We start from the raw sequence: 27,662 nt of genomic DNA on the forward strand, positions 1-27,662 counted from the left end.
TGTGAGTGTATGTGTGTGTGTGTGTGTGTCTGTGTGTGTGTGAGTGTATGTGTCTGTGTGTGAGTGTATGTGTATGTGTGTGTGTGTGTGTGTGTGAGTGTATGTGTCTGTGTGTGAGTGTATGTGTCTGTGTGTGTGTGTGAGTGTATGTGTCTGTGTGTGTGTGTGAGTGTATGTGTCTGTGTGTGAGTGACAGTGTGTGTCTGTGAGTGACAGTGTGCGTCTGTGAGTGACAGTGTGCGTCTGTGAGTGACAGCGTGTGCGTCTGTGAGTGACAGCGTGTGCGTCTGTGAGTGACAGCGTGTGCGTCTGTGAGTGACAGCGTGTGCGTCTGTGAGTGACAGCGTGTGCGTCTGTGAGTGACAGCGTGTGTGTGTGTGTGAGTGCGTCTGTGTGTGTGCATGTGAGTGTATGAGTGTGTCTGTCAGTGTATGATGAGTGTGTTTGTCAGTGTATGAGTGTGTATCTGTCAAATCAGTGAGAGTATGTTTGTCATTGAGTCTGTGTGTGACTATTAGTGTGTCTGTCAATGAGTGTCAATCAGTGTGGGTCTGTCAGTGTCAATGAATGAGTGTGTGTCAGATCAATGAGTCTGTGTCTGTCAGTGACGTCTGTGTGTTTGTCATTGAGTGTGTGACTGTCAGTGTGTACAGAGTGTAGCGGAGCGCGGTACAGGAGCTTCTGTTTCCTGTACCTGGCCAGACTGACAGGAGGTGCTCACAGAGAGAGCACTCCCTGTCAGTTCGGCCGGGTACAGAAAACTGAAGCTCCTGTACCGCGCTCCGCTCCGCTACACTCTGTACACACTGACACACCAGGAAGGGGAGTGTGACCACTAAAAGGGTGTGGGGTGCACCAAGGGACAGGGAGGGAATGGGAGAGAAACACCAAGAGACAGGGAAAAGAGGGGGTAGGGGAGAAGAACACTTAAGGACAGGGAAGGGACCATTAATGGTCAGGGAGGGGAGAGGGGCTGGTTAAGAGGCACATAGGTGAAGATGTTTTTTTTTGGGGGGGGGGGGGGGGCGGAAAAATGCATCTTCGCCTATGTACCTAAAAATCCAAGCACCGGCCCTACCAGCCGGCGGCCGCATGTCAGTGCCTCTGGCCCGGTGAGGGAGATCTTTGAGTGTGTGTCTGGGTGCTGTGTGTTTCTGCGGGTGCTGTGTGTGTCTGGGTGCTGTGTGTTTCTGGGGGTGCTGTGTGTGTCTGGGTGTTGTGTGTGTCTGAGGGTGCTGTGTGTTTCTGGGGGTGCTGTGTGTGTCTGAGGGTGCTGTGTGTGTGTCTGAGGGTGCTGTGTGTGTCTGGGTGTTGTGTGTGTCTGGGTGTTGTGTGTGTCTGAAGGTGCTGTGTGTTTCTGTGGGTGCTGTGTGTGTCTGGGTGTTGTGTGTGTCTGAGGGTGCTGTGTGTTTCTGGGGCTGCTGTGTGTGTCCGAGGGTGCTGTGTGTGTCTGAGGGTGCTGTGTGTGTCTGAGGGTGCTGTGTGTGTGTCTGATGGTGCTGTGTATGTCTGGATGTTGTGTGTTTCTGGGGGTGCTGTGTGTTTCTGGGGGTGCTGTGTGTTTCTGGGGGTGCTGTTTGTGTCTGAGGGTGCTGTGTGTGTCTGGGGGTGCTGTGTGTGTCTGAGGTGCTGTGTGTGTCTGAGGTGCTGTGTGTGTGTCTGAGGGTGCTGTGTCTGGGTGTTGTGTGTTTCTGGGGGTGCTGTGTGTTTTTGGGGGGGCTGTGTGTGTCTGAGGGTGCTGTGTATGAGTGTGAATTTATTTCTTTTAATATTTTTTTAATATTTATTTTAATAATTTAAAAAAAGCTATATATATATCCGCCCCCCCTTCTTACCTTTAGCCTGGGAGGGGGGGAGCCGTTCTGCCATGAGGGGGGACCATGCTTCCTTCCCTGATGGTCCAGTGGTGAGAGTGAACTCTAGCCTGCAGGCTAGAGTTCACTCTCGCGAGATCTGAGCATTGCAGTGGTAACCACGGCAACGCTCAGAATACCGCGAGAGGACCCGGTGGAGCTGCTGGCCCGAGCTCCGCCGGTCCTCTCTCCTCCCTCCCTCACTCCCCAGTCGGCGGCCGCATGTCAGTGCCTCTGGGCCGGTGAGGGAGATCTTTGATCCCCCCACCGGCCCATGGAGGCACACAGCAGGGCCGGCTTTTGCCCGGTATGCCCAATGGCCAGTCCGGGCCTGGCCTGGTAGGTGTATTTTAACAGTGAGAGACCGAATAGTAAACAAAAAATCCAGGAAAACGCATGTCAAAAAAGTTATAACTTGATTTGCATGTCAATGAGTAAAATAAGTATTTGTTCCCACATCAATCAACAAGATTTCTGGCTCCCAGGTGTCTATCATACAGGCATCGAACTGAGATTAGCTGCACACTCTTAATGGGAGTGCTCCTAATCACATCATGTTACCTGTATAAAAGACATCTGTCAGATTCCAAACACTCTACCATGGCCAAAACCAAAGACCTGTCCCACGATGTCAGGGACAAGATTGTAGACCTACACAAGGCTGGAATGGGCTACAAGACCATCGCCAAGCAGCTTGGTGAGAAGGTGACAACAGTTGGTACGATTAAATGTAAGAAACACAAAATAGGTGTCGGTCTCCCTCGGACTGGCGCTGCTTGCAAGATCTCACCTTGTGGAGTTTCAATGATCATGAGGATCGTAAGGAATCAGCCCAGAACTACAAGGGAGGATCTTGTTAATGATCTCAAGACAGCCAGGACCATAGTTACCAAGAAAACAATTGGTAACACACTACGCCGTGAAGGACTGAAATCCTGCAGCAACCGCAATGTCCCCCTGCACATGTACAGGCCCATCTGAAGTTTGCCAATTAACATCTGAATGATTCAGAGGAGAACTGGGTAAAAGTGTTGTGGTCAGATGAGACCAAAATCAAGCTTTTTGGCACCAACTTAACTCGCCATGTTTGGAGGAGGAGGAATACTGCCTATGACCCCAAGAACACCATCCCCACCATCAGACATGGAGGTGGAAACATTAGGCTTTGGGGGTGTCTTTCTGCTAAGGGGACAGGACAACTGCACCACATCAAAGGAACGATGGACGGGGCCATGTACGTCAAATCTTGGGTGATAACCTCCTTCCCTCAGCCAGGGCATTGAAAATGGGTTGTGGATGGATATTCCAGCATGACAATGACCCAAAACACACAGCCAAGGCAACAAAGGAGTGGCTCAAGAAGAAGCACATTAAGGCCCACACCTTAATCCCATAGAAAATCTGTGGAGGGAGCTGAAGGTTCGAGTTGCCAAACTTCAGCCTCAAAACCTCAATGACTTGGAGAGGATCTACAAAGAGGAGTGGGACAAAATCCCTCCTGAGATGTGTGCAAACCGGGTGGCCAACTACAAGAAAAGTCTGACCTCTATGATCAAGGGTTTTGCCACCAAATCAAAGGGGTCAAATACTTATTTCACTCATTGACATGCAAATCAATTTATAACTTTTGTTGACATTCGTTTTTCTGGATTTGTTTGTTTTGTTATTCTGTCTCTCACTGTTAAAATACACCTACCATTAGGTGTAATCACCACTTTGTCAGTGGGCAAAAGTTCAAAATCAGCAGGGGATCAAATACTTTTTTCCCTCGCTGTAAACAAAAAAAAAAGACGTATATTCAAAAATCCCTTGGTGCAAAAGAAGCAAAACACAACACCCTCTCCAGATTTAATATAGTGCATTCAAAAAATATGTTAAAAAGGCACACAGCTTTCTATGACACTTTGATAAATCTCCTCATAGTTTCATTTCTTCTATTCTTTCTCTATTGAGACCGCCAGGTGCAAAGGGCAGAGCTTATAACAATGATTGACAGGGAGCGAAGACGGAGGGCACAGTAGTAAGATAAAGAGGTGTGAAATTCTACAACACATTTTATTTATCACACCGCACAAATATATATTTGTTAAATATAGGGATAAGTAAACATAATATTAAAAACCTAAGAAAATAACAGTTCCCCTTCAAAAGCAAAAAACGTCTATCTCTAGGGGATGTGAATTTAAATATATTTAGTTAATTTTAGGGCAATATATAATAATTTACCTTCCTGCACTTTTCAGCAACATTTGACTAGGAAAATTCAACATGGTACAAGAAAGAACTGGTCTGAATTTGTACTTAACTATCTAGCAAGCGTACATAGGAAAATACTACAAATGCACAAACAACAGTACATTAACCCCATCCCTTCTATGAACAAATACATCACAACAGCAGATAGCTGGGATAAGGAAACTGACCAAAATTCTAAAAGTTTTAAGAAAAAAGGCAAAAGACTGACAGTGAACATCATGAGGATATCGTGTAAATCAATGTTCTGTTCCTGATTATTCTATTACAATTCATGATAATTTCTCCATTTTCTAAATATTACAAAACTTTTTTTATTGCTAGAGTCCCTTCAACCCCTTAAGGACCAAGTGTCTGGAATAAAAGGGAATCATGACATGTCACACATGTCATGTGTCCTTAAGGGGTTAACCCCCCCCCCCCCCCTCCCCCCCCTCCCCCCCCCCCCCCCAAAAAAAACACCCTCACATCTTTGATCCAGGGACAGAGATAAGAAAAAATATTTGTGAATGACAGACACAGATGGATACTATTAATCCTCATTAAATATACTGATAGAAAAATACATTTTCTAAACACTGCAATAACCAGCCCTGTGTGTCTAACATTGCCAAAGCAGATAAAAGATTATGTGAATGAAACGACTTTGCAATAACAATAACTGATAGCGTGCAAGGGTACACATACCTGCTCAGTGCTGTTTCTTAGTTTCTTTTCCTAAGAAAGAGAGTTGTGTTTCATGCTGAACTCCTAAGACTTACTAACCAGGAGTGGCAGCACCTGTTTGAATGGCTCATATCTACCAACCCACCCTACCTGTTCCTCTTGACGTCAAGACAGTAATATAATAATGGTATGTTATAATGGTAATGACCACTAGAGGGAGTTGTGCTTGGGTTGAATGATAATTGAGAAAACAAGACAGATGTTCCATTTTTTTCATTACTAAATCTATAGTATAAACGGAGGTGTATAATGTTATAGAAATATATAAAATGTTAGAGTGTATTTTTTTGTATTCATTTTCACAATAAGGATTTCAAAGTGGTTTATCTTAGATTTCCTCTGGGGTGCATCTTGTCCAAGTGTGGCTACAAAGTTCTGACATAATGTCCCTTGCAATGAATCACACATATTAACTGCTTAATGAGCTATATGACCAAGATTCATTTGAGATCACTAGAATGGATAGTTTGCTCTTAGTGAATACAAATACTAAATCATTTTTTAAGGTGGGTATTTGTGAGTGTGTGTAACAATGACATTTGTATTACTAGAAAAGAATGCAATTCAATGGTTGTGTAGAACTCGCAATAAACTCCAAACCTCAAACGTCTATAAAAAAAAAAAAAAAACATAGGGACTGAATCGTCAAGATGTTGACTTCCAGTGAAATTGGTTCTTTGCTGGATAAAGCATGTTAAATATATATAATCCTATGAGTTCTCTTTTACAAAGCTGATCAGATACTGCAATTGTGGAATATGTCAATCTTAGTACTGCCTCTTAGTAAATTAAGTGGACTCACATAATTCCCTTAGGAGTCAAGGCTGCTATCCCTCTACCAAGATTTATATACCAGGTAAGAGACTTATGCCCTTAATGTCTCTCTCCGACTGTCTCCCTGTTTATTGCACTCTATTGCTGTCATCAAGGTAAGAAGGTGCCTGCTCTGCCATACTGTGACAGGCCTCCTCGGGGCGTCCCCCACCTTCAAGCGCCTGGAGGAGCGGCCCGGTGCTGAGGGGGGGGGCAGCTCTAGAGCTGCTCACCCAGCGCTGCAGACCCAGTCAAGGGGAGCCCACCAGAAAACATCCCGGTGGGCGCCCCCAGCAGGCCGGCGCTCTAGGCGAATGCCTAGTTCGCCTAATGGTGGTGCCGGCCCTGCTGTTACTTCCTGTTTTTTTAGCTCAGTGATTGCATAGAAATTAGGAACAAGAGCCGGTAGGTTGGTCATTCCTCCCTGAAGAAGGCAAAACATCAGATTTTTATCGTCTCCTGCTCTCTGGTCAGTATGCCTGTTTTATCATGGGTTTGTGGGTTTATTTTTTGAGCACTTACTATTAAGTGGTATAATATTATATAGTTAGATGCCTGTACTATTATCTGCACTTTGTTTGTACTATCTATGCTTATTCACTTTATAAACAAATAAAATATACTTTTATGTGCAAATTAATTTGGTTGTGCCCTGGGTTCTTTTATCTACTATGTTTAGCTCAGTGAAGCTGAACACAAAAGGAAGGTAATGATCAGTTCACCAGCCTTGGAAAGAATGCTCATTGAGCAGCATTGGGAAGTCTGTGATTGGACGGCCACAGAAAGTCTTGGAGTGGTTGAAGAGGAGGGTTTTCAAAGGCTGCAGACAAGCTGTTTTTAGATATAGTGAAAAAAACCTCATAATTAATTGCATGCATGATTTATTTGGGGGTTCTCTACTATCTTTATCTTTTGTTAATGATTTGTTAGTGAAAGCAGGTAATGATTAGGGTTTGAAAACAGTAACTAAGTATAAGGTAGCAGTTCTTGTAAAAAAATAAATAATAAAAAAAAATAATAGTTCCTGTCACCCTCCCCTTGCCAACCCAGAGCAAAAGAACATACACCGACCTGGGAATTGGTGCAATCACAAGCTTCTCGAGATGCCTGTGACTGGACTGTGCACGGCCCCCGGTGACGTCGGAGGGGGACATGTAAGAGAAGCACCAGGAGCTTCGCCCACTGCTACATTCAGTGTAAGTAAAACTTTTTTTTTTTACTTTTTTACTGGTAATTGAGAGGGGCGACTTTCCTTACAGTGCCCAGGTGAGTAAAATAAAAAAGGTAAATCAAGTATAAAAAACTTACACTGTTACACTTACACTCACGTTCCCAACCACACACTTAGGTTTATTTTGGTAGATGTGTGTATTTGTCTTCCACTCACTTTAAATATTCTATTATTAAAAGTTACATTTTAGAACTATTTCTCGTTACAGGACAGTGCGTTCTCTTTTTCATTTAAATTTTTTAATAAGGGTGAGCTTCCAAAACCCCCTGCACCTGTAGCCTGCACCGTTACCCTCCTCGGCCTGAACACTCCACGTGACTGCACGGTCTGAATAGGGAAAATAACTTACCTACGGTCCAGCGAACGGCTTCTTCTGCTAGAACGCCAGCAGAAATCCAGGCTCCTGCATAGACCGTGGGCATGTCAGCCCTATTGCAAACAGTAGCCTCGGCTTCACACCAGCAGATAGGAAACCACAGTGAACAGAACAAACAACAGCCCAATAAGACACCTGGAGGCACTGTCAAATGACAACAATCCTTGTTTTTAACTCCCAGTTATGAACCCTTACCCCCACCTAGCTACCTGCAAAGCACTTACTAGACAGAGCAGTCGTCCTGAGGGTCCACACACAGTCGGTAAGCCATATACCATTCACAAGAAAGATGAGCATACAGAAGCCTACGACTTGACGGTGCTGTGTGATATTATTTTCCTTAGATATTGGTTCTCGTTTGTTATTATTGCTCATTTAATTACTTAATGCCCTTGCTTATCAATACCATATTATTATGTAATTTACTATTTCATATAATGGAAAAGTTGTATATTGCATATACAAACTCAATAAAACACAAATTAAAAAAAAAAAGGCTCAAAGATTCTCTCACAAAATGTAATACTGTAGCATATCTGCCCTCTAGTGTCAATATTTAAGTATTGCACACAGGTCACCACAGTAATCAAATTTTTAATGAATTGTCTCTGTGACACATATACTCTTAAAGGACCACTATAGTGCCAGGAAAACATACTCGTTTTCCTGGCACTATAGGGTCTCTAGGATCCCCCACCCTCAGGGCCCCTCTCCCGCCGGGCTCTAGGGGGTGGAAGGGGTTAAATCTTACCTGTTTTCCCCCGCCAGGCTCCCTCGGCGCGGGGAACTCTCCTCCTCCTTTTCGCCGTCATCGGCTGAATGCGCATGCGTGGCAAGAACCGCGCGCGCATTCAGCCAGTCCATAGGAAAGCATTCTCAATGCTTTCCTATGGACGCTGGCGTCTTCTCACTGTGAAAATTCACAATGAGAGCGCTGAAGCGCCTCTAGCGGCTGTCAATGAGACAGCCACTAGAGGCTGAATTAACCCATAGGTAAACATAGCAGTTGCAGAAAGGGTTAATCCTAGATGGACCATTAAGCTGAAGTGGTCTGGGTGCCTATAGTGGTCCTTTAATTTTTATTTTATTTTTGCATGTTTTTAAATGAGACTCATCTTATCCAGGCTCAAGGATTCTCTCACACAATGTTATACTGTAGCATATCTGCCCTCTAGTGTCAATATTAAGTATTGCACACAGGTCACCCAACAGTAATCACATTTTTAATGAATTGTCTCTGACACATATACTCTTAATTTTTTTTGAAAGAGTGGGAATACCAGGAGCTGGCTAAGTGACTAATGGCTAGAATACTACTAAGTAGAGAATAAAAAACTGTTACTATGCCTTTAAATCTGGAATAAACAAAGTATCCCTATAAATGTGCAAAAGTGTAAAGAAAATGTTGCTATGTCTAAAATCTCAAACAAATGAAATATCCCTTTAAATGTGCAAAATGCAAAGAGAATGCTGCTATACCTTTAAATATCCTTAAGAATGTGCAAGCATGCAAAGCAATGCTACATAAGGGGGTATATAAATCGAATTTGGAAAAAATAAAATAAAAGATAAAACGTGATGAAGAATCTAGAGAAAATATAGAAAATATATATATATAAATAAATAAATACAAAAGAGGGAAGAAAATAAAATAAAAAACAAATTCTCTGCTGGGTGACCAAAAAATATGTATGAAACTGGTGTCTATATCCCAAACACCGTGAGGGATAAATGATACCTGTTGCAAATAATATACTTTGTATGATAAAAGATAGGAGTAACAAATAAGCAATACAGTACGAGGAACTGTTAGCTTAGGCAATAAAGATGGAAACAATATATCGCTGGAAAACTGGAACTGGAACTGGAAAGCACAAAACTGGATCACTTCATATAAAAAAATGCCAGTTTATTATATATATTAAAATAACTTTGAAAAAGTTGAATATAGTAAAAATACAGGTCACAATAGATTCAGAGATGCATTACCACACTGATGCATTGAAAAATAACAGCAAGGACCTTCGGATTGTTAGAGATGGATACAGATTGTGATGATTCAATATACAGCTGCCGGTGAGGATGGCGTGTGTCTGTGAGCACGTCCCGAGCAGGAGCCTCATCACTTCAGGGGACGTGCAGGACAGATGCCTCCGGTGGCGGTACTTTCCAAACAGGTCCTGCGTGCAAAGATTGATGGTGCTGCTGGTACATGCGTCTGATCCTGTGTGTTGCTGGGACGCCTGTGTGGGGGTGTCTTTTTACTCAGAAGACTTAGCTGAGCATAATTTGTGGGGTTTGAACTTAGTGGCATATGTGAAATACACAAAATGCCCAACAAAAATGCAATCCATATGTAAAAAACGCACAAAATTATTTTTTACCACATACTTTGGCTTATATTGGTGAAAAAATGGGGGGCATGTTAAGGCACAATATGCACCTTATGAGATACCCTAGAGTGTCTACCTTTACAAATTTTAGGCCTTTGTGGGCTTTTTTGAACAGTCAAACTCTTATAATACCCCAAATGGAAGCATATTAAATCCGTATCTCAAAATTCTATTGTAAATACTGAAAAGGACAGGTCTCCTCTATGGCACTGTAACTTCACAAAATAGTGCCAAAGACATACAATGGGGGTGTCATTTTACTCAGCAGATGTAACTGAACACAAAATAAAACTTTGTACAGAAATAGCACACACCAACCTTACAAAATACACATGAGAATTTCTTTGTTATAAGTTTGTGTGCCAAAACCCCAAAAAAACACAATTTTACTCTCCAATATTTAGCAGAGGTTGGCGGTGAAATGGCTATGTAGAAAGTGTCAAAACAACCTTAGGTAAATAGCCTGTGATGTCTACTTTATATAAATATATACTTTTGTGTGGCAATTTTGTTTTCTTTTATACAACAGAGTGTGTGCACAACGTGGAGGTAAGTGCGATACAATAGCTCAAAAACACCTGTGAAGTGGTATCCCCTACACCACTTTAAAATATAAACTCATACATACATATAAATAACAAGTGGAGCTATAAAGTTCAGTAGGCCTTCTGAAAAATAAAAATGCATACAGAAAATAGTGCAATATGCCTGTAACACACTATATGGAATGAAAAATATGTCAAACTCACAAGCCTGGAGTCATACCCTCATATGGTGGTATAATTCTCTGGACCATTTGGGGGTTGTCCAGACCCTTCTTTAGCAGCGTGCTGGGTGTTGAGCGGTTCCTTTTATACCCTTTTGGCTGGTTTTCAAATGTGAATAAGTGCCCAGTGCATCAGGATGCTTTAAAATGATTTATTATTCCAAAAAAAAAGGTAAAAATTAAATATAAAATATAAAAATACTAGTACCAGGTAATACTGGATAGACTCAATAGTCCCAAGTTCAAGTAAATAGTCCAAAACGCGTTTCGCCTTGTCATAAGGCTTCCTAAGTTGGCTGTTCTGTGTTCTGTCTGTTCCACTTGCTTTTTAAATGCCTTATTTGCCGGTTTCGCTTATTCCGTCCGTCACTTCCGGGTTTCGTCACTTCCGGTTTGCGTCCTGTTGGAACGCAACGTGCGTTCCAGCGTCAATTTTTTCGTGTAACTTCCGTGTGTGGGCAATTCAACAAGCTTTATTGTTACAATGGAATGTCACATATCCAGTCTGCTTCCGTGTATAGGGTGGATTGATCACAACAGTATACTGAACCTTTAGAGGGATATTAGTTAGTGGAATATTTAATTCTTTTAAATATTCTTACAATATCAGTGCAATGTTAGATAAATATAATATACTAATAATATACATATGTATGAATTCCTATACCATATCTGAACAGTTGATTTTCCTGGATATTTCAAAAAAATTATATAAAAGGTTAAAACAAAGAAATGGATAAACTATATAGTCTAAAAACATGGTGCATTTATCAAAAAATAAATTAATATTAGTTCATAAAATGACATAATTCAAAATCTTTATTTAGCCCATATGGTATCAAGGTGTTGAAATTAAAGATAAATTTAATTTCCTCCTTTCCTATTTTCCTAATATAGTCTCCTCCTCTCCAATCTTTTTTTACTTGTTTTATTGCACTAAAGAACATTCCTTCAGGATTTTTTTGGTATGTAATTCTGAAGTGGTTGGAGACGCTATGTGACTCCACTCCATTTTTAATATTTCTTATATGCTCTGCCACTCTGGTATTGAGGTTTCGGATTGTGCGACCTACATATAGGAGGTTGCACGGACATTTTAAGACATAGATCACTCCCTTGGAGTGGCACTTAAGGTGATCTTTTATTGTCAATTTTTGATTTATAAAGGGTTCTAGGTCGGTTATATATCTTTTCTTATTTTTAGTGTTTTTACATGCTATGCATTGTCCGCATCCATAGAACCCTTTGTTCATTGTAAAGAAATTTTTCTGTATTATCGTTTCTTTATTGCTACTTGTACTAGGGTATTTTTTAAGTTTTTGGCTCCCCTAAAGATTATTTTTTGTTTGTTGGGCAAAATATTTTTAAGAACTGGGTCGTCTCTTAAGATATGCCAATATTTATTTATAATTTTATGAATTTTTCTGTTGTTGCCGTTAAAGTTACATATAAATGGAATATTTATATTTTTCCATTTAGGGTCTTTCTTTTTATTTTTATATATCAACAAGTCTTTTCTCTGTATTTATAAAACATTCTCTAGGGCTGCCTGTAATGAGGATTCTTCGTAGCCTTTTTGTAGAAATTGAATTTTGATTTTATTAGCTTGCCTCAGATAGTCTTGGTCACTTGAGCAGTTCCTTCTGATTCTTAAAAACTGTCCTCTGGGTGCATTTGTTAACCAGGGAGAGTGGTGACAGCTGTCCTTTCTGATATAACCATTGGCATCAACTTCTTTGAAGTGGTTTCTAGTTGCAATCTTTGTGTCCGTTATGTGAATATCTAAATCTAAAAAAGTAATGTGCTGTGTGCTAATCTGTGCGGTTAAAACTATATTCCATTCATTGGTGTTTAGGTATGTAATGAAGAAATTTAGGTCCATATGATTTCCTGTCCAGATAAAAAATATGTTGTCTATGTAACGGCGATAGTTCACCAAGCTTGCCCCCCATGGGTGCCCTTGATATACATACTGTTCTTCCCAATATGCCATGAACAAATTGGCATAGCTGGGGGCGAACTTGATGCCCATCGCCGTCCCCCTAACTTGTAGGTAAAAAGCCTAATTGAACCAAAAAAAGTTGGTTTTCTTTTATGGCTATTAAGCTTACAAGACAAACATACCAAATTCTAAAATCGCTCCACATTAAAAGTTTATTTTACTCCTTGTGCTTTGTGACCTGTAACTACCAAAAAAAAAACTTAAAATCCCAGACACATTATATATTCTGTAAATCAGAACAGCTAAATGAATTTATTTTTAAATACTTTCCTTAACCTGCACTAATTATGCACACATTATTATTGCAAAAACTGTAAAAAATAATTGTTTGCATTTTTCTGTATTTTTTTATAATAAATAAGCATTTATATATATATATATATATATATATATGTTACATCAAATTAAAGCCCTTTCTGTCCTTTAAAAAATGGTATATAATATGTGTTGGTGCAATAAATTAGTAAAATGCAAATTGCAGTTGAACGCAAACAGCAAAAAATGCTGTTGTCATTAAGTGAAAGACAAGCTTCTGAAGCTCTGTCCTTAAGGGGATACACACAGACTGCAGAGTACACACACACAAACTGCAGAGTACACACATACACACACACACACACAGTGGCATACTAAAGGGGAGGCAGGGGGGCACATGGAGGAGCTGGGGGTTAATGAGACACATGGAGGGGTTGGGGGATTAATTATATTCATGGTGTGTATGGGGGTTAAAAAGACACATGGAGGGATGGGGGGTTAATAAAACACACCGAGGGGCTGGGGGCATAGACACACACACACACACACACACAGGAGCTAGGGGGACAAAGAGAAACAGAGAAGGCCTGGGGAGGCAAAGACACACATAGAGGGGCACAAAGAGACACAGAAGGGCAGAGGGTAGACAAAGAGGCACATAGAAAGGTTGGGGAAGAAGAGATACACAGAGGTGAAGGTAAAACAAAATACGCACACCATGGGGTTGGGGGAGAAACAGACACACAAAGAAAATAGGGGCCTGCCATAGCAGCTAGCCTGCCTACCAGCCGGCTGCAGCGGCCAGCCAGCAATAGTAATTGAAGCTTTAGTGTACTAATAATCTTAATTTTAGTAATGACAGGAGGCAAGTATTTTGCATATTCTCTCATAAAAGAAACTCATAGAAAACAAGAACCAACCACAAGTGAGTAGGATGTACATGAGGTATAGTGACCTAATCACTTCCTCTTTCAGAAAGCGACATCAAGCAGAAGCAAACATAAAACAAACAATAACAATAGCTCCTAAATCCAACACCCAAAGGATCAAACTTCCCGAGAATTTCACATGAACAACCAAAACGTCTTCAGGGACGAATCAAACTGAAAAGAGAATGTGTGACAGATTTAGACGCATACAGTTGCAAGAAAAAGTATGTGAACCCTTTGGAATGATATGGATTTCTGCACAAATTGGTCATACAATGTGATCTGATCATCATCTAAGTTACAACAATAGACAATCACAGTCTGCTTAAACTAATAACACACAAACAATGAAATGTTACCATGTTTTTATTGAACACACCATGTAAACATTCACAGTGCAGGTGGAAAAAGTATGTGAACCCCTAGACTAATGACATCTCCAAGAGCTAATTGGAGTGAGATGTCAGCCAACTGGAGTCCAATCAATGAGATGAGATTTGAGGTGTTGGTTACAGCTGCCCTGCCCTATAAAAAACACACACCAGTTCTGGGTTTGCTTTTCACAAGAAGCATTGCCTGATGTGAATGATGCCTCACACAAAATAGCTCTCAGAAGACCTACGATTAAGAATTGTTGACTTGCATAAAGCTGGAAAGGGTTATAAAAGTATCTCCAAAAGCCTTGCTGTTCATCAGTCCACGGTAAGACAAATTGTCTATAAATGGAGAAAGTTCAGCACTGCTGCTACTCTCCCTAGGAGTGGCCGTCCTGTAAAGATGACTGCAAGAGCACAGCGCAGACTGCTCAATGAGGTGAAGAAGAATCATAGAGTGTCAGCTGAAGACTTACAAAGGTCACTGGCAAATGCTAACATCCCTGTTAGCGAATCTACAATACGTAAAACACTAAACAAGAATTGATTTCATGGGAGGATACCACAGAGGAAGCCACTGCTGTCCAAACAAAACATTGCTGCACGTTTACAGTTTGCACAAGTGCACCTGGATGTTCCACAGCAGTACTGGCAAAATATTCTGTGGACAGATGAAACCAAAGTTGAGTTGTTTGGAAGAAACACACAACACTATGTGTGGCGAAAAAGAGGCACAGCACACCAACATCAAAACCTCATCCCAATTGTGAAGTATGGTGGTGGGGCATCATGGTTTGGGGCTGCTTTGCTGCATTAGGGCCTGGACGGATTGCTATCATCGAAGGAAAGATTAATTCCCAAGTTTATCAAGACATTTTGCAGGAGAACTTAAGGCCATCTGTCTACCAGCTGAAGCTCAACAGAATATGGGTGTTGCAACAGGACAATGACCCAAAGAACATAAGTAAATCAACAACAGAATGGCTTAAACAGAAGAAAATACGCCTTCTGAAGTGGCCCAGTCAGAGTCCTGACCTCAACCCGATTGAGATGCTGTGGCATGACCTCAAGAAAGCGATTCACACCAGACATCCCAAGAATATTGCTGAACTGAAACAGTTCTGTAAAGAGGAATGGTCAAGAATTACTCCTGACCGTTGTGCACGTCTGATCTGCAACTACAGGAAACGTTTGGTTGAAGTTATTGCTGCCAAAGGAGGTTCAACCAGTTATTAAATCCAAGGGTTCACATACTTTTTCCACCTGTACTGTGAATGTTTACATGGTGTGTTCAATAAAAACATGGCAACATTTCATTGTTTGTGTGTTATTAGTTTAAGCAGACTGTGATTGTCTATTGTTGTGACTTAGATGATGATCAGATCACATTTTATGACCAATTTGTGCAGAAATCCATATCATTCCAAATGATTCACATAGTTTTTCTTGCAACTGTAGTCATGAATGTGGCCATCCAAGTAACACACAGTATACATCATTTTATAGTAGAATTGTCTACAATCTGATAACTGAATGAACAACAAATTACATAAAACTCCAATGACAATTCAAAATTTTACAGCATGACAGCAGGCTGCATATTTAGCAATTTTGCAAAAAACTAAAACAAAACAGCATTAGAAGAAGGGCGAAAATAGAAAGTCGAGAAAATCTCTTCTTGAGACCAATCCGCCGATCGCAAGATATCAGAAAGCGAGGCACATACCAAAAAGGCCTAAGAAGCCATCGCCTCGCAGACATAATGCACACCAAACGAGGGATGTACCTCAGCAAGGGATAGGATCCAAGGAACCCATCTCACCAAGATCGTAACCGACAGGTCTATTGCAGAAGACAAGCAATTGTCCAGTAGGTGACCGTCACAACGAGGAGGTTAGCTCTATATACGGACACAAGGCTGAAACCACGCACAACTGCGAATCGGAAATGAAAAGGAATAGAAAAAACGTTGAAGAATCTGACTTAGAGCAACGAGAGACACGGAACGTGACCCTGTCCGAGAAAAAGGGAAAAACATCCATGTCGAACACCTGAAAGTCCGAAACACGACGGAAAGACACCAGACAAAGCAGAAACGTAAACTTGCCTGATAACAGACGAAGAGAAAGTTTATAATTAGGTGGGCAGTCCCGTAGAAAATGGAGAATGATCTCCACGTCCCATAAGTGGGAGTATTTGGGACCTGGAGGCCGCTGGAGGTGAATGCCACTAAGTGGCTATGTGGGCCACTGAAATGGCCGACTGTACCATGATACTGGATTGGTATGACTGACCAAATGAAAAAAGCGATGAGAGGAAGTTCAGAACTGAGGAAACAGAGGCAGTAAATGAATCAAGGTTCTGTTCCAAACCCAAACCAGACCAGGAAGCCCAGGTGGAGAGGTAACATTGTTGGGTCCTTGGGTCTCAAGAGTCCCATAAGAGGTTCTTAGCAGGCTGCGATAGCTCACCGATCTGCCAAGAACCCCGGAAAGAGTCCAGGCCACCAGGGTCAGCAGATCCTCCAGGAGCACAGGGTGTGGGTTCCAATTCGGGTCCGTGAGAAGCGTTGGGTATGAAGGCATGAGGAGGAGATCCTCATTCTGGCAGAGCCAACTAAGGTTGGCTCTGCCACAGCGGTGTGACCAAGGTCAGTGTTACTCACTGCACATGGAGGTGATGGAGAACACTGCCATGCACTCCGGATCCTGCAGCCAACTAAAGAATGCCAGCGTCTGGTGGTTGTTGTGTGATGAAATTATATGGTGGCGAACACCTGGGGATCCAGCATCCAATAACTGCCATCCCTTCAGAGGAATATGAGGAACCTTCGTCTCCCGATGCCATTTTGTCCCATGTTTGCCGCTGAGGGCCTCGCAGCATCTCACCGATGTCATGGCAAAAGGGGCCTCTATCCGCCCTCTGCTTTTTGTTTTTCCGACCCATCTCACACTTATGCAGGTATGTGTTAGCTTGGTGCCGGTTCCTGGCTCTTTTCCGTTCTTTTAGTGCTGTAATTTAGTACAGAAGCCCGGAGCTCGGGAAAAGTGTGGCCGCTCCGTTCGGCTGCTAGCTCCGCCCCCCGGTTCTTAATATTTTTAATGAGATATTTTTGTTTCTCTTGCCCTCTTTCCTCTTTCCAACGCTGGGGAAAATATACTCTTTTATCAATGGCTCCCATGACTTCGGACTTACCAAATGGCATATACCTCATGTGTATCTGTGTGCATGCTATGATAATCCAGAGGAGGTGGACTTTCGGATTCAAGACGTCACAGGAAGTGACGTATAGGACCTTCAACATACAGACCCTATACGTCAGAGGAAATTACGTATCGAATTTCGAATCAGAAAAGTCACAGGAACAAAATTATTACTTCGGCTTTGAAGATTTTGAGAGAGAGAAAATTCTTATTTTATTTTACAGGTAATGAGAAATGTTTATTATTTTATAATTAATCTGTTATTATGCTTTTATGTGCGAGTCCTTTGGACTACCAAGATGGTGGTGATTTATGTCAAAACCGGAAAAGTCGCCATTTTGGGGGTGGCATGGTACGTATCCGGTTCGGACCATATTTCGTGATGGGAGTGTTTTTTTATGGAACATGTGTAATTAATTAATTGATATACATATGTATATAAGTTTGATCATAGCAGTATATGTATCAGCACCTGAGGAAGCCCCTTTATAGGGTTGAAACGTGTTGTGTTTGCTCTGAATAAATATTTATTATTTTAATTTCCATTTCGAATCTTTAAGTTCCTGATTTTTTATTACAATATCGGGTTCCTGCGTTCCCGGAAGTTCCAATTGCTTAAAGCTTCATCCAATATCTCTGTTTGAGATGATATGCACTACCAGTCCTGAGCCTACTTCTAGTTGGCTCTGAAAAGAGTTTATCCACTATCTTTACAAAACCATATATACCTTATACAGGTTATTCTATGTACTTCTGTTCTTCATTCCATTCAATATAGGATAAAATAAATCCTGTTTTATTTGACTACTAAAGAGAAGTACATTTTAAGGAATATTTCTGTTATACTTTGTAAGAAGAATCTGTATATGAGGTCTTGTTCCTTACATTTCTGTGTGCGTTTATCACCCCTTTTCTTTCCATTTCACACTGTATTTTTAAGTATATTTTAGTGACAATGTACTTTGGGTGAGGTAGCAGCACCACTTTGTTTCTTTGAGCGCCACCTATACATTTTTTTGCCTGTTTCGGTGCTGGTGAGGGGCCTAGCCCACCTGCAAGCACATTTGAAGGTGCTTTCTCCACGAATGCAGCCACCACTGCATGTGTCATGGCCTGAAAGTCCAGGGTTAGCCAGGAAATCTTCCTTAGTGGCAAATTGTGTGATACAGAATTGGGGCTCACCCAAAAAAGTAGACAGGCAGATTTATTATGATATGGGAGACCCCTGTAGAAGGCACAAATTAGTAGGCAATTTCAGGATGCAAACAGACCAGACGACAACAGTAGCAGGTAAAGCTCACAGAAACCCTACAGGGTTGTAATCTTAACAATGGCCAAATAAAAAAGACTGGGGCTCACCCAGTAAACAGAGGCTGCAACAGCATGTCTCCAATCAGCAGCAGAGGTGTAGTATAAATATAGTAGGGGGCTCACCCCAGGTGCACAGGGTATGAACCCTTAAGCACTGGTCACAGCCCTGATAGAGAGCACTTATCTGTGATCAAACCGTTATTTCAAGGCTATGCGAGATATCCCTTTAAGAAGTATGTCCTGAAAAATCCGGTTCAACAGTTAACATGTAAAATACAACATAGAAGAATAATCTGAAAAACTGCCCTCTGCCCTCTATGACTTACTGATGATGGTAGAGGATGACCAACCACCGGGATTCATAGCCTGATGGGAAAGGGAAACTAGAGTCACACTGACGGAGAATGACTGGAAAAAAATCTACATCATAACGCATAAATGCTCAGTGGGCTCTAAATACCAAGAGCTTAGCAACAAGCTGATAACCCACTGGTATAGAACCCCAGATGTGCTACACCGAATAAATCCTGACACCCCTGAAACCTGCTGGTGCTGCAGCAGAGAAGCCAGGACCAGCCTACATATATGGTGGTCGTGCCTGGTGATTGTCCCCTTCTCTATTACGGTAAACACAAAAATACGCAAGATCACGGGCGCTGAACTCGCTCACGCACCACTTCACATGCTCCTGCATCACACGGACACAGGCCCGGACTGGCCATCGGGCAAACCGGGCAAATGCCCGGTGGGCCGCGATGTCCACGGTCCGAGGCCGGGGAGATCCAGCTGGTCTATGCAGGGCCGGCGCTATCTGAGCGCCGGCCCCGCTGTTTTCCATGAAGGGCCGGTGAGGAGATCAAAGATCTCCCTCACCGGCCCACATGCTGTCAAACACGGCCCCTGGCGGGGCGAGAGGGAGGGAGACAGCCAGCCTGGAGAGAGGACCCGGCGGAGCTCTAACTTGCAGCTCCGCTGGGTTTCTCTCACGAGATCCGGGCCGTTGCCATGGCAACCGGCCGGGTCTCGCGAGAGTGAACTCTAGCCAAACAGGCTAGAGTTCACTTACCACGAGGACCAACAGGGATGGATGTCAGCAGCCCCCCCCCCCCTTTCCAGGCTACAGGTAAGAAGGGGAGGGGGGCTGTTTTAAATAAACATTTAAAGAAAAATACATATTGGCATTTACCTGCCTCCCCCCAATACAAAATCCAAACACACACATCACCCTCACCCAGCACCCTAACACACACACAGCACCCTAACTCTCACACAGCACCCTAACTCTCACCCAGCACCCTAACTCACGCACAGCACCCTAACTCACGCACAGCACCCTAACTCACGCACAGCACCCTAACTCACGCACAGAACCCTAACACACACACAGCACCCTAACACACACACAGCACCCTAACTCTCACCCAGCACCCTAACTCACACACAGCACCCTAACTCACACACAGCACCCTAACTCTCACCCAGCACCCTAACTCACACACAGCACCCTAACACACACACAGCACCCTCTCACCCAGCACCATAACTCTCACCCAGCACCCTAACACACACCCAGCACCCTAACTCTCACCCAGCACCCTAACACACACACAGCATCCTAACTCTCACCCAGCACCCTAACTCTCACCCAGCACCCTAACACACAGCGTCCTCAGACACAGCGCCTTCAGACACAGCACCCTAACTCTCACACAGCACCCTAACACTCACACAGCACCCTAACTCACCCAGCACCCTAACACTCACACATCACCCTCACCCAGCACCCTAACACTCACACAGCACCCTAACACTCACACAGCACCCTAACACTCACACAGCACCCTAACTCACACAGCACCCTAGCACTCACACATCATCCTAACACACACACACATCACCCTCGCATAGCACCCTAACACAGCGCCCTCAGACACAGCGCCCTCAGACACAGCGCCCTCACACACACATACTGCACCCTCACACACACATACTGCACCCTCACACACACATACTGCACCCCCCCACACACACAGCACCTTCCCACACACACTATACTCCTCTTTAAATGCACACTACACCCCTCATACACACAGCAGCCCCCAAACATGCTGCACCACTCACACACACACTCACCAGATCTCCTATACGTACTCCTGAGTCCTTCACACACACTACATCCCCTACACACAGACGCTGCACCACCTACACACACACTACATTTCTGACATACACACTCTGGATCCCCTATGCACACACTAGATTCCATTTAAGCAAACACATAGTGTCTCCATAAATGGGATACCGTGAGTATCCCAATTATGGAAACCCCAGAGACAAGTTTCAAGCAAACACAACGCAAGCATGTTATTAAATTTGCTTGGGCTGTGCAGAACAAATACAGGGCCCTTTTCTCATGCCCTGGAAGAGCATTGAACCAACATGCTCATTTGAGATGGGACGTGCTTGTCATTGGGGGTGACAAAACACACCCTATCTGGCCCCGCCCCCTTTTCAGTGGGCCGCTGTGAATAAAAAATGCCCGGGCTGAATTTTTTCCCCAGTCCGGCCCTGCACGGACAGCACGGTGGCAACATACAAAAGAATTGCTCACAATGCACTTATTTACGGCTGCGAAGTCCTTAGCATCTGGAAGCAGCCGGCTGCACCAACCTTTCAGCAATGGGTGGCAAAAGTTGAGGAGATATATGCCATGGAAAGTATGACATTACACATAGGGAGGGAATGTAGACCTAGGCACTCATATCATGACATAACCCCCTGGGCAACACACAGGGAAAGATGACAATCCCAACATGAAAACAGGAGGGAACATGACACGATGGTAGAGAGGTGACACTCACAAGCCTTGACAGACAGACCTTATGATGTCAAACAGGACACAGCAGGAAGTGGTGGCAGTAAAAGGTAGAAATACTACTCACCCCCCCTTAGGCCAATACACACGGAGATGGCCATGATCTCAAAGTTGGAATCAGCATTTGCAGTGCACAAAAGGTTGAACCCATAAAACCAGTTAACACATGAGCAATGGCATAAGTATGGGAAGTTGATATGTTATGCTACTGGTTTACTCAATACCAGTTATGTAAACTGTTTCTATTTCACAAATGCATAAAAATGTCTTGTCAAACAAAAATTAAAACCCAAAATAAAGCTAGTAAAAAAAACACAAAAAACTGTTTGACAACTTATCTGGGGTCTACCAGGACAGGGGCTGTAGTAGGGGATATGGGCATTGGTTTGTGTGTGTGTGTGTGTGGGGGGGGGGGGGGGGAAGTGCAACGTGTGTGGGTGTCAGGATTACAGTATGATCCAGCACGTAGAATTGTGTAATACAGAGGACTGATAGGTAACGTATACCGGACCTTAGAATGGCCAGACTAACGTACTAAAGAATAGTCAGGAATAGCCGAGGTCAAGGGATACAGAAAGAGACACAACGATAAGGAAAAGCCAGGAGTCAGGGATACTAGAAAACAGGGAAGTCAAAAACAATGACAAAGTCAAATAACCAGAATTAACAGAATAAATAACGCACTCTTGGACAACCACAAGGTATACCACAACAGGGCACTGAGCAGGATGAGAACTGGACATAAATACCCCTCCTCTAGATCTGATAGGCTGTAACCGGCCTTTGACCCCAAAGTCAGTTACCAGGTTTCCATTTGCATAATTGCTGCTCAGCATTAATCCTTCTGTGGATTAGGTTGCTGCTCGGCACAACTTTTCCTGTGTGGACAGTAAATGTCATTAACCACATTTTTATAAGCGGATGAATACGTGACAGTGGGTTGAAGTGTGTGTGAGGGATGCAGTGTGTGTGAGGGGTACAGTGTGTGTGCATGGAGAGACAATGTATGTATATGGGGGCAGTAGGTGTATATGGGGAGCAGTGTGTGTGTGTATGTGTGTGTATGTGGAGGAGCAATGTATGTATATGGGGGCAGTATGTGTGAGGGGCAGGCCCGGACTGGCCATCGGGCATACCGGGCAAATGCCCGGTGGGCCGCGATGGCCGTGGGGCCGAGGCCGGCAGGGAGATCACAGGATCTCCCCGGCCGGCTCCTGCAGGGCCAGCGCTACCCGAGCGCCAGCCCTGCTGTGTGCCTCCATGGGCCGGTGGGGAGATCGAAGATCTCCCTTTACCGACCCAGAGACACTTCCAGGCGGCCGCTTGCTGGGGTGTGAGAGAGGGAAGGAGGAGAGGACCGGCGGAGCTCTATCCAGCAGCTCCGCCGGGTCCTCTCGCGGGATTCTGAGCGTTGCCGTGGTTACCGTGGCAACGCTCAGATCTCGCGAGAGTGAACTCTAGCCTAAGAAGGGAGGGGGGGATATAACTTTTTTTACTATTATTATTAATAAAAAATAATTATTAAAAAATTATTCAAATTACATTTAAATAAAAAAAATCACACTCACACACACACATCACCCCCAGACACACACAGCACCCAGACACAAACAGCACCCTCAGACACACACAGCACCCAGACACACACAGCACCCCCAGACACACACAGCACCCCCAGACACACGCAGCACCCTCAGACACACATAGCACCCCCAGACACACACAGCACCCCCAGACACACACAGCACCCCCAGACACACACAGCACCCCCAGACACACACAGCACCCTCAGACACACACAGCACCCCCAGACACACACAGCACCCTCAGACACACACAGCACCCTCAGACACACACAGCACCCCCAGACACACACAGCACCCCCAGACACACACAGCACCCTCAGACACACACAGCACCCTCAGACACACACAAGCACCCTCAGACACACACAGCACCCTCAGACACACACAGCACCCTCAGACACACACAGCACCCCCAGACACACACAGCACCCCCAGACACACACAGCACCCCCAGACACACACAGCACCCCCAGACACACACAGCACCCCCAGACACACACAGCACCCAGACACACACAGCACCCCCAGACACACACAGCACCCAAACACACAGCACACTCAGACACACAACACCCTCGCTCACACACACATATATATATTTACACATATATATATAAAATATATAAATAACCCTCAGTGAGTTAACAGACAAAAAAATTAGAATGTGACGGCAGATAAAAACACCCTCACACACAGCACCCCTCTTACATACACACACACTGCGCCCCTCACACATACAATACATCCAAATATATATATGTATATATATATATATATACACACACACACACACACACATTACGCTTCAGATACACGCTAGATCCCTTACCCTATATGCACTCTTAATCCTCTATACACACAATCTCCTATACACTCTGAGTCCTTTACACACTAGATCTCCTACACACACACACACACTGCACCACCTACACACACACTATGTTCCGTGTCAGCAAACACATACAACATTCTCTAAACACACCCTCTCTATAACCCCTACACACACTACGTCACCTATACACACACACTACAGCCCGTATGCACACACTCGCTACATCCCCTATAACACTATGCCCCCTATACACACACTCTCTACAGCCCCTAGCCACACATATTACACCACAAACACAAATGAAATTGACCTATTTACACAATACCACACCACACTCTACACACGCAATCCCACAAGCAGGCTCCAAACACATGCACCATACACTTTCCTGGCCCTTTTGTCCTCTGGTATCCCACTTGTGGAGACACCAGAGACAATTTAAAAGCAAACACAGCGCAAGCATGTTATTAAATTTGCTTGCACTGCGCAGAACAAATACAGGGCCTTTTTCTAATGCCATAGCTCTTCAGCAGGGCTCTGCGCATTGAACCAACATGCTCACTTTGAGAGGGGGCGTGCTTGTCATTAGTGATGACAAAACACACCCTCTCAGGCCCCGCCCCCTTCTTAGGGGGCCACTCTGATTGAAAAATGCCCGGGCCTAATTTTTTTCCCAGTCCGGCCCTGGTGAGGGGTACAGTGTGTGTATGGAGGGGCAATGGGGGGCAGTGTATGTGTGTATGTGTGTATGTGTATATCACGGGCAGTAGGTGTGTGGAGGGGTAATGTATGTGTATGGGGCAGTTTGTGTGTATGGAGAAGCAATGTATGTATATGGGGGGAAGTGTGTGTGAGGGGTACAGTGTGTGTGTAGTGTATGGGGCCAATGTATGTATATGGGGGCAGTGTGTGTCTGGGGGAAGGACAGATTAATAAAACTATACTTTTGTTTTTTTATAATAATAATAATAAAAAAAGCAATTATTTTCATATCTCCCCCTCCCTTTCTATCTTTGCCTGGGAGGGGGGCAGTACAAAGCAATCCTTGGTGCAGTGGAGAAGCCCTGGTGGTACCAGTGGTGAGCGTGCACTCTAGCAGCTCCTGAGCCTAGAGTTCACTCTCGTGAGATTCGGAGCGTTGAGGAAAACCCTGCGGAGCTGCAGGTTAGAGCTACCCCTTTGTCCTCTCTCCCTCCCATGCTGGCTGCAGCATTTCTGTTCCAGGGCACACAGTTTGGAAACCGCTGGGCTAGGAGATATCCTTTTTGTTTCACGACACATGACTCCAAATATATCAGAAAAGGGATATATATTGAAACACTTTAAAACATACAAAATGAAAAAATAAAATAAAAAGGCTAGGTAATCCACCATTTTGAAGCAGTGTGTATATAGATTATACAAATAGATTAGATCACTGCTGGTGTCCTACCCAGAAAGTATAACCAAGTCCCAGTGCAAACGCATTTCGACCTCAAAGTTCTTCATGCTCATTTTAATACAGTTTACACTATGATGTTTTGTTTTTTTTGTCAATCTTTGTTTTATTAAGGCATGTGCAATGGGGTACATAACGAAGAGAGGGAAATGCAAAAGTGACATACAAGTTAGGGGTTATACATCGTTAATTACATTTCCTGGATAACAATGCCTAATTTTTATTTTTATGTCGGTCAACGAAAACATCTTGTTCAGTCACAGTGTCGAGTAGTAACATTAGCTTAAAGTTAAGAGTGATGTCTAGGGACGTCGCTTCAATATCTATATAGTGATAGGGATACGTCTGACTATACTGAAGTGGAGGGCAAACTTTATATGCAGTTACAGCTGGTCAAAGCAGTCATGGTATACAGTGTATGAGACAGTACCAAGAAGTTATGCAAGTTAAGCCGTGCAGGATATCAAACTAAGAACGAGTAACACAATTGGTTAACTTTGCAAGCAGGCAATAGTAGAACATCGTAATTGCTGTGCTTTGCTAGAGTATAGAGATTCAAGAGCAAGCATAGACAGGCATATAAAGATAAAAATAACTGTCGGCTATACATGCTGCCTAAAACAATTTAGCTGGAGGTCATATTACTGGTTGGGGTAAGTCGCTTTAACCAAGTAGCTATGTGCATCCTACCAGTATATAATTACAGTCAGGCTGAGCATTACAAGCCAGGGCTGGCATGAGAGAACAAAATAAAATCAAGTTAAATGATTATGTAGGTAAGCGAATAGGCAGGCATTACTGGGTTATATAGGTTTCGATACACAGTGGTAAAACTATCGTGCAGCTAATCTGAAGCCATAGCAGAAGTATGGCATTGGGTAGTACTAGGAACATTATTAATGACAGGATTGAGAAGCCGTTTGACTAGGCTGTCCTAAAGCTTAGAGAGCGAGGTAGCTGATGGGTTTAGCACAGTGTCATGGTAGTATCTTGTTGCAAATGTCCCCTTTTACCCTATGCCCGCGGTCGGCAGACTGCTGGCGTGGGTTTGAGATCGGTCCAAGGCCTGCCACGTGGGGGTCACCTCTTGTGCTGGGGTTGTACTATCTCGGCTGAGAGCAGTCTCTTGAGCTGGCCCCCTAGCTTGTTTGCTTGCAACGGGGCATTGCTGGGGTTGGGCAGTCGCTCGTCCGTGGGTATTCTTTGCTGGTTGTGGACGCTTGAAAAGGCGAGTATTGGCGTCTGAGAGGTGATCCTTCGCTACCAGCTGTTTCGCCTTCTGTCTCCGTCCCCTTCCAGGGGCTGCCCTGGGGGCTCGTTGTGGATACCCACATAGGTGCCGCCGGGTAGCTGGTCGGACCCATGCTGCTACCGCTCGGACTGCCTGTTTAAAGGCCCTGGCCTTGTAGCGGAGTTGTGACCATAAGCTAAAGCAGATTCGGTCAAAGAACTCCTGGGGGTGTCTGGGTGGGGTGGCAAGGGTGTTCTCTGTTCCAAGTTTTGTCTTCTTTACCTTTTCCGTTGTGTATCTGTTTGTGCTGCGTTGTGGTTGCAGCTGGCCACGTGTAGTTGTGCGTGGCTTGTCCGCCATCTTGGGCCCTACTGCTTCCATGCTGCTGGGGGGTGCGTTTGCTTCTATGCCTCCGTTTGGTGTATCTCGTGCTGATGTGGACCGGGATATCCCCCGCCGGTCCAGGGGGGGGGGGGGAAGCAGTGCGTGAGCGTCCCCTCTTCAGCCTGAGAACCGGGAGAGCAGCCATCTCTCCGCGGCTCCCACACGTGCAGGCCGCGGGCTTTTCCGCGGTAGGGAGTCCCGAACCGGGTATCCCCGGACTCCGCATCACCTCCTGGGTGTGAGGGTGGTTGTCCGCCGCGGGTACGTTGCGGTGGTCGGGCGCAATGCCCTGAATCAGAGCCTCAGATGTGGGAGCTCCCGCCATGTGCGACTTGCTCGGTCGGCTGGTAAGCTCCGCCCCCCTACACTATGATGTTTTTGTATTTTGGATATATTGTACTTTGCATCAGAAATCATTTGAACACATCTTTGGAATATTAAGTATTTAACCCCTTAAGGACCAAACTTCTGGAATAAAGGGGAATCTAGTTACACTGTGTGTGTTTTATGTGCTGATATTTTATTTATTTGAATATATATATATATATTTGTAGTCGGGGACAAAAGCCGTATACATGATAAGTTAGATATATGAGCAAGTCGGTTGTAGTGTGCCGAAACCGAAGTATCGGGTAGGCCTGTAATAAAAGAGGGCCCACCTGTAATAGTAATATGTATAAGGGGAGAGGTGGGAGGGATGAACCAGGCAGCATCAGCCCTGTGGTGTAGGGGGCCTGAGTTTAAATAGCAGGGTAACCCCTCCCACAACTTCAGGCTACGCCTTCCAATTTGTAGTCGGGGACAAAAGCCGTATACATGATAAGTTAGATA

The 27,662-nt window shown here is 44.0% G+C and overlaps 1 protein-coding gene across 4 annotated transcripts in view; it reads right to left on the reverse strand.

Moving 5' to 3' along the window:
* The window catches only part of LOC134578157 (circularly permutated Ras protein 1-like), a 110,331-nt gene extending 105,485 nt beyond the window's left edge, over positions 1–4,846 (reverse strand). For 2 of the 4 annotated variants that reach the window (XM_063437161.1, XM_063437160.1), the window contains exon 1: positions 4,794–4,846. The gene's annotated coding sequence lies outside the window, so the exon portion shown is untranslated. The remainder of the gene's footprint in view (positions 1–4,793) is intronic. The other 2 variants (XM_063437162.1, XM_063437163.1) reach the window with 2 other exon arrangements.
* Positions 4,847–27,662: the final 22,816 nt, after the last annotated feature.

This window comes from Pelobates fuscus, chromosome 11 (genome assembly GCF_036172605.1).
Source record: "Pelobates fuscus isolate aPelFus1 chromosome 11, aPelFus1.pri, whole genome shotgun sequence".
NCBI classification, from domain to species: Eukaryota; Metazoa; Chordata; class Amphibia; order Anura; family Pelobatidae; genus Pelobates; species Pelobates fuscus.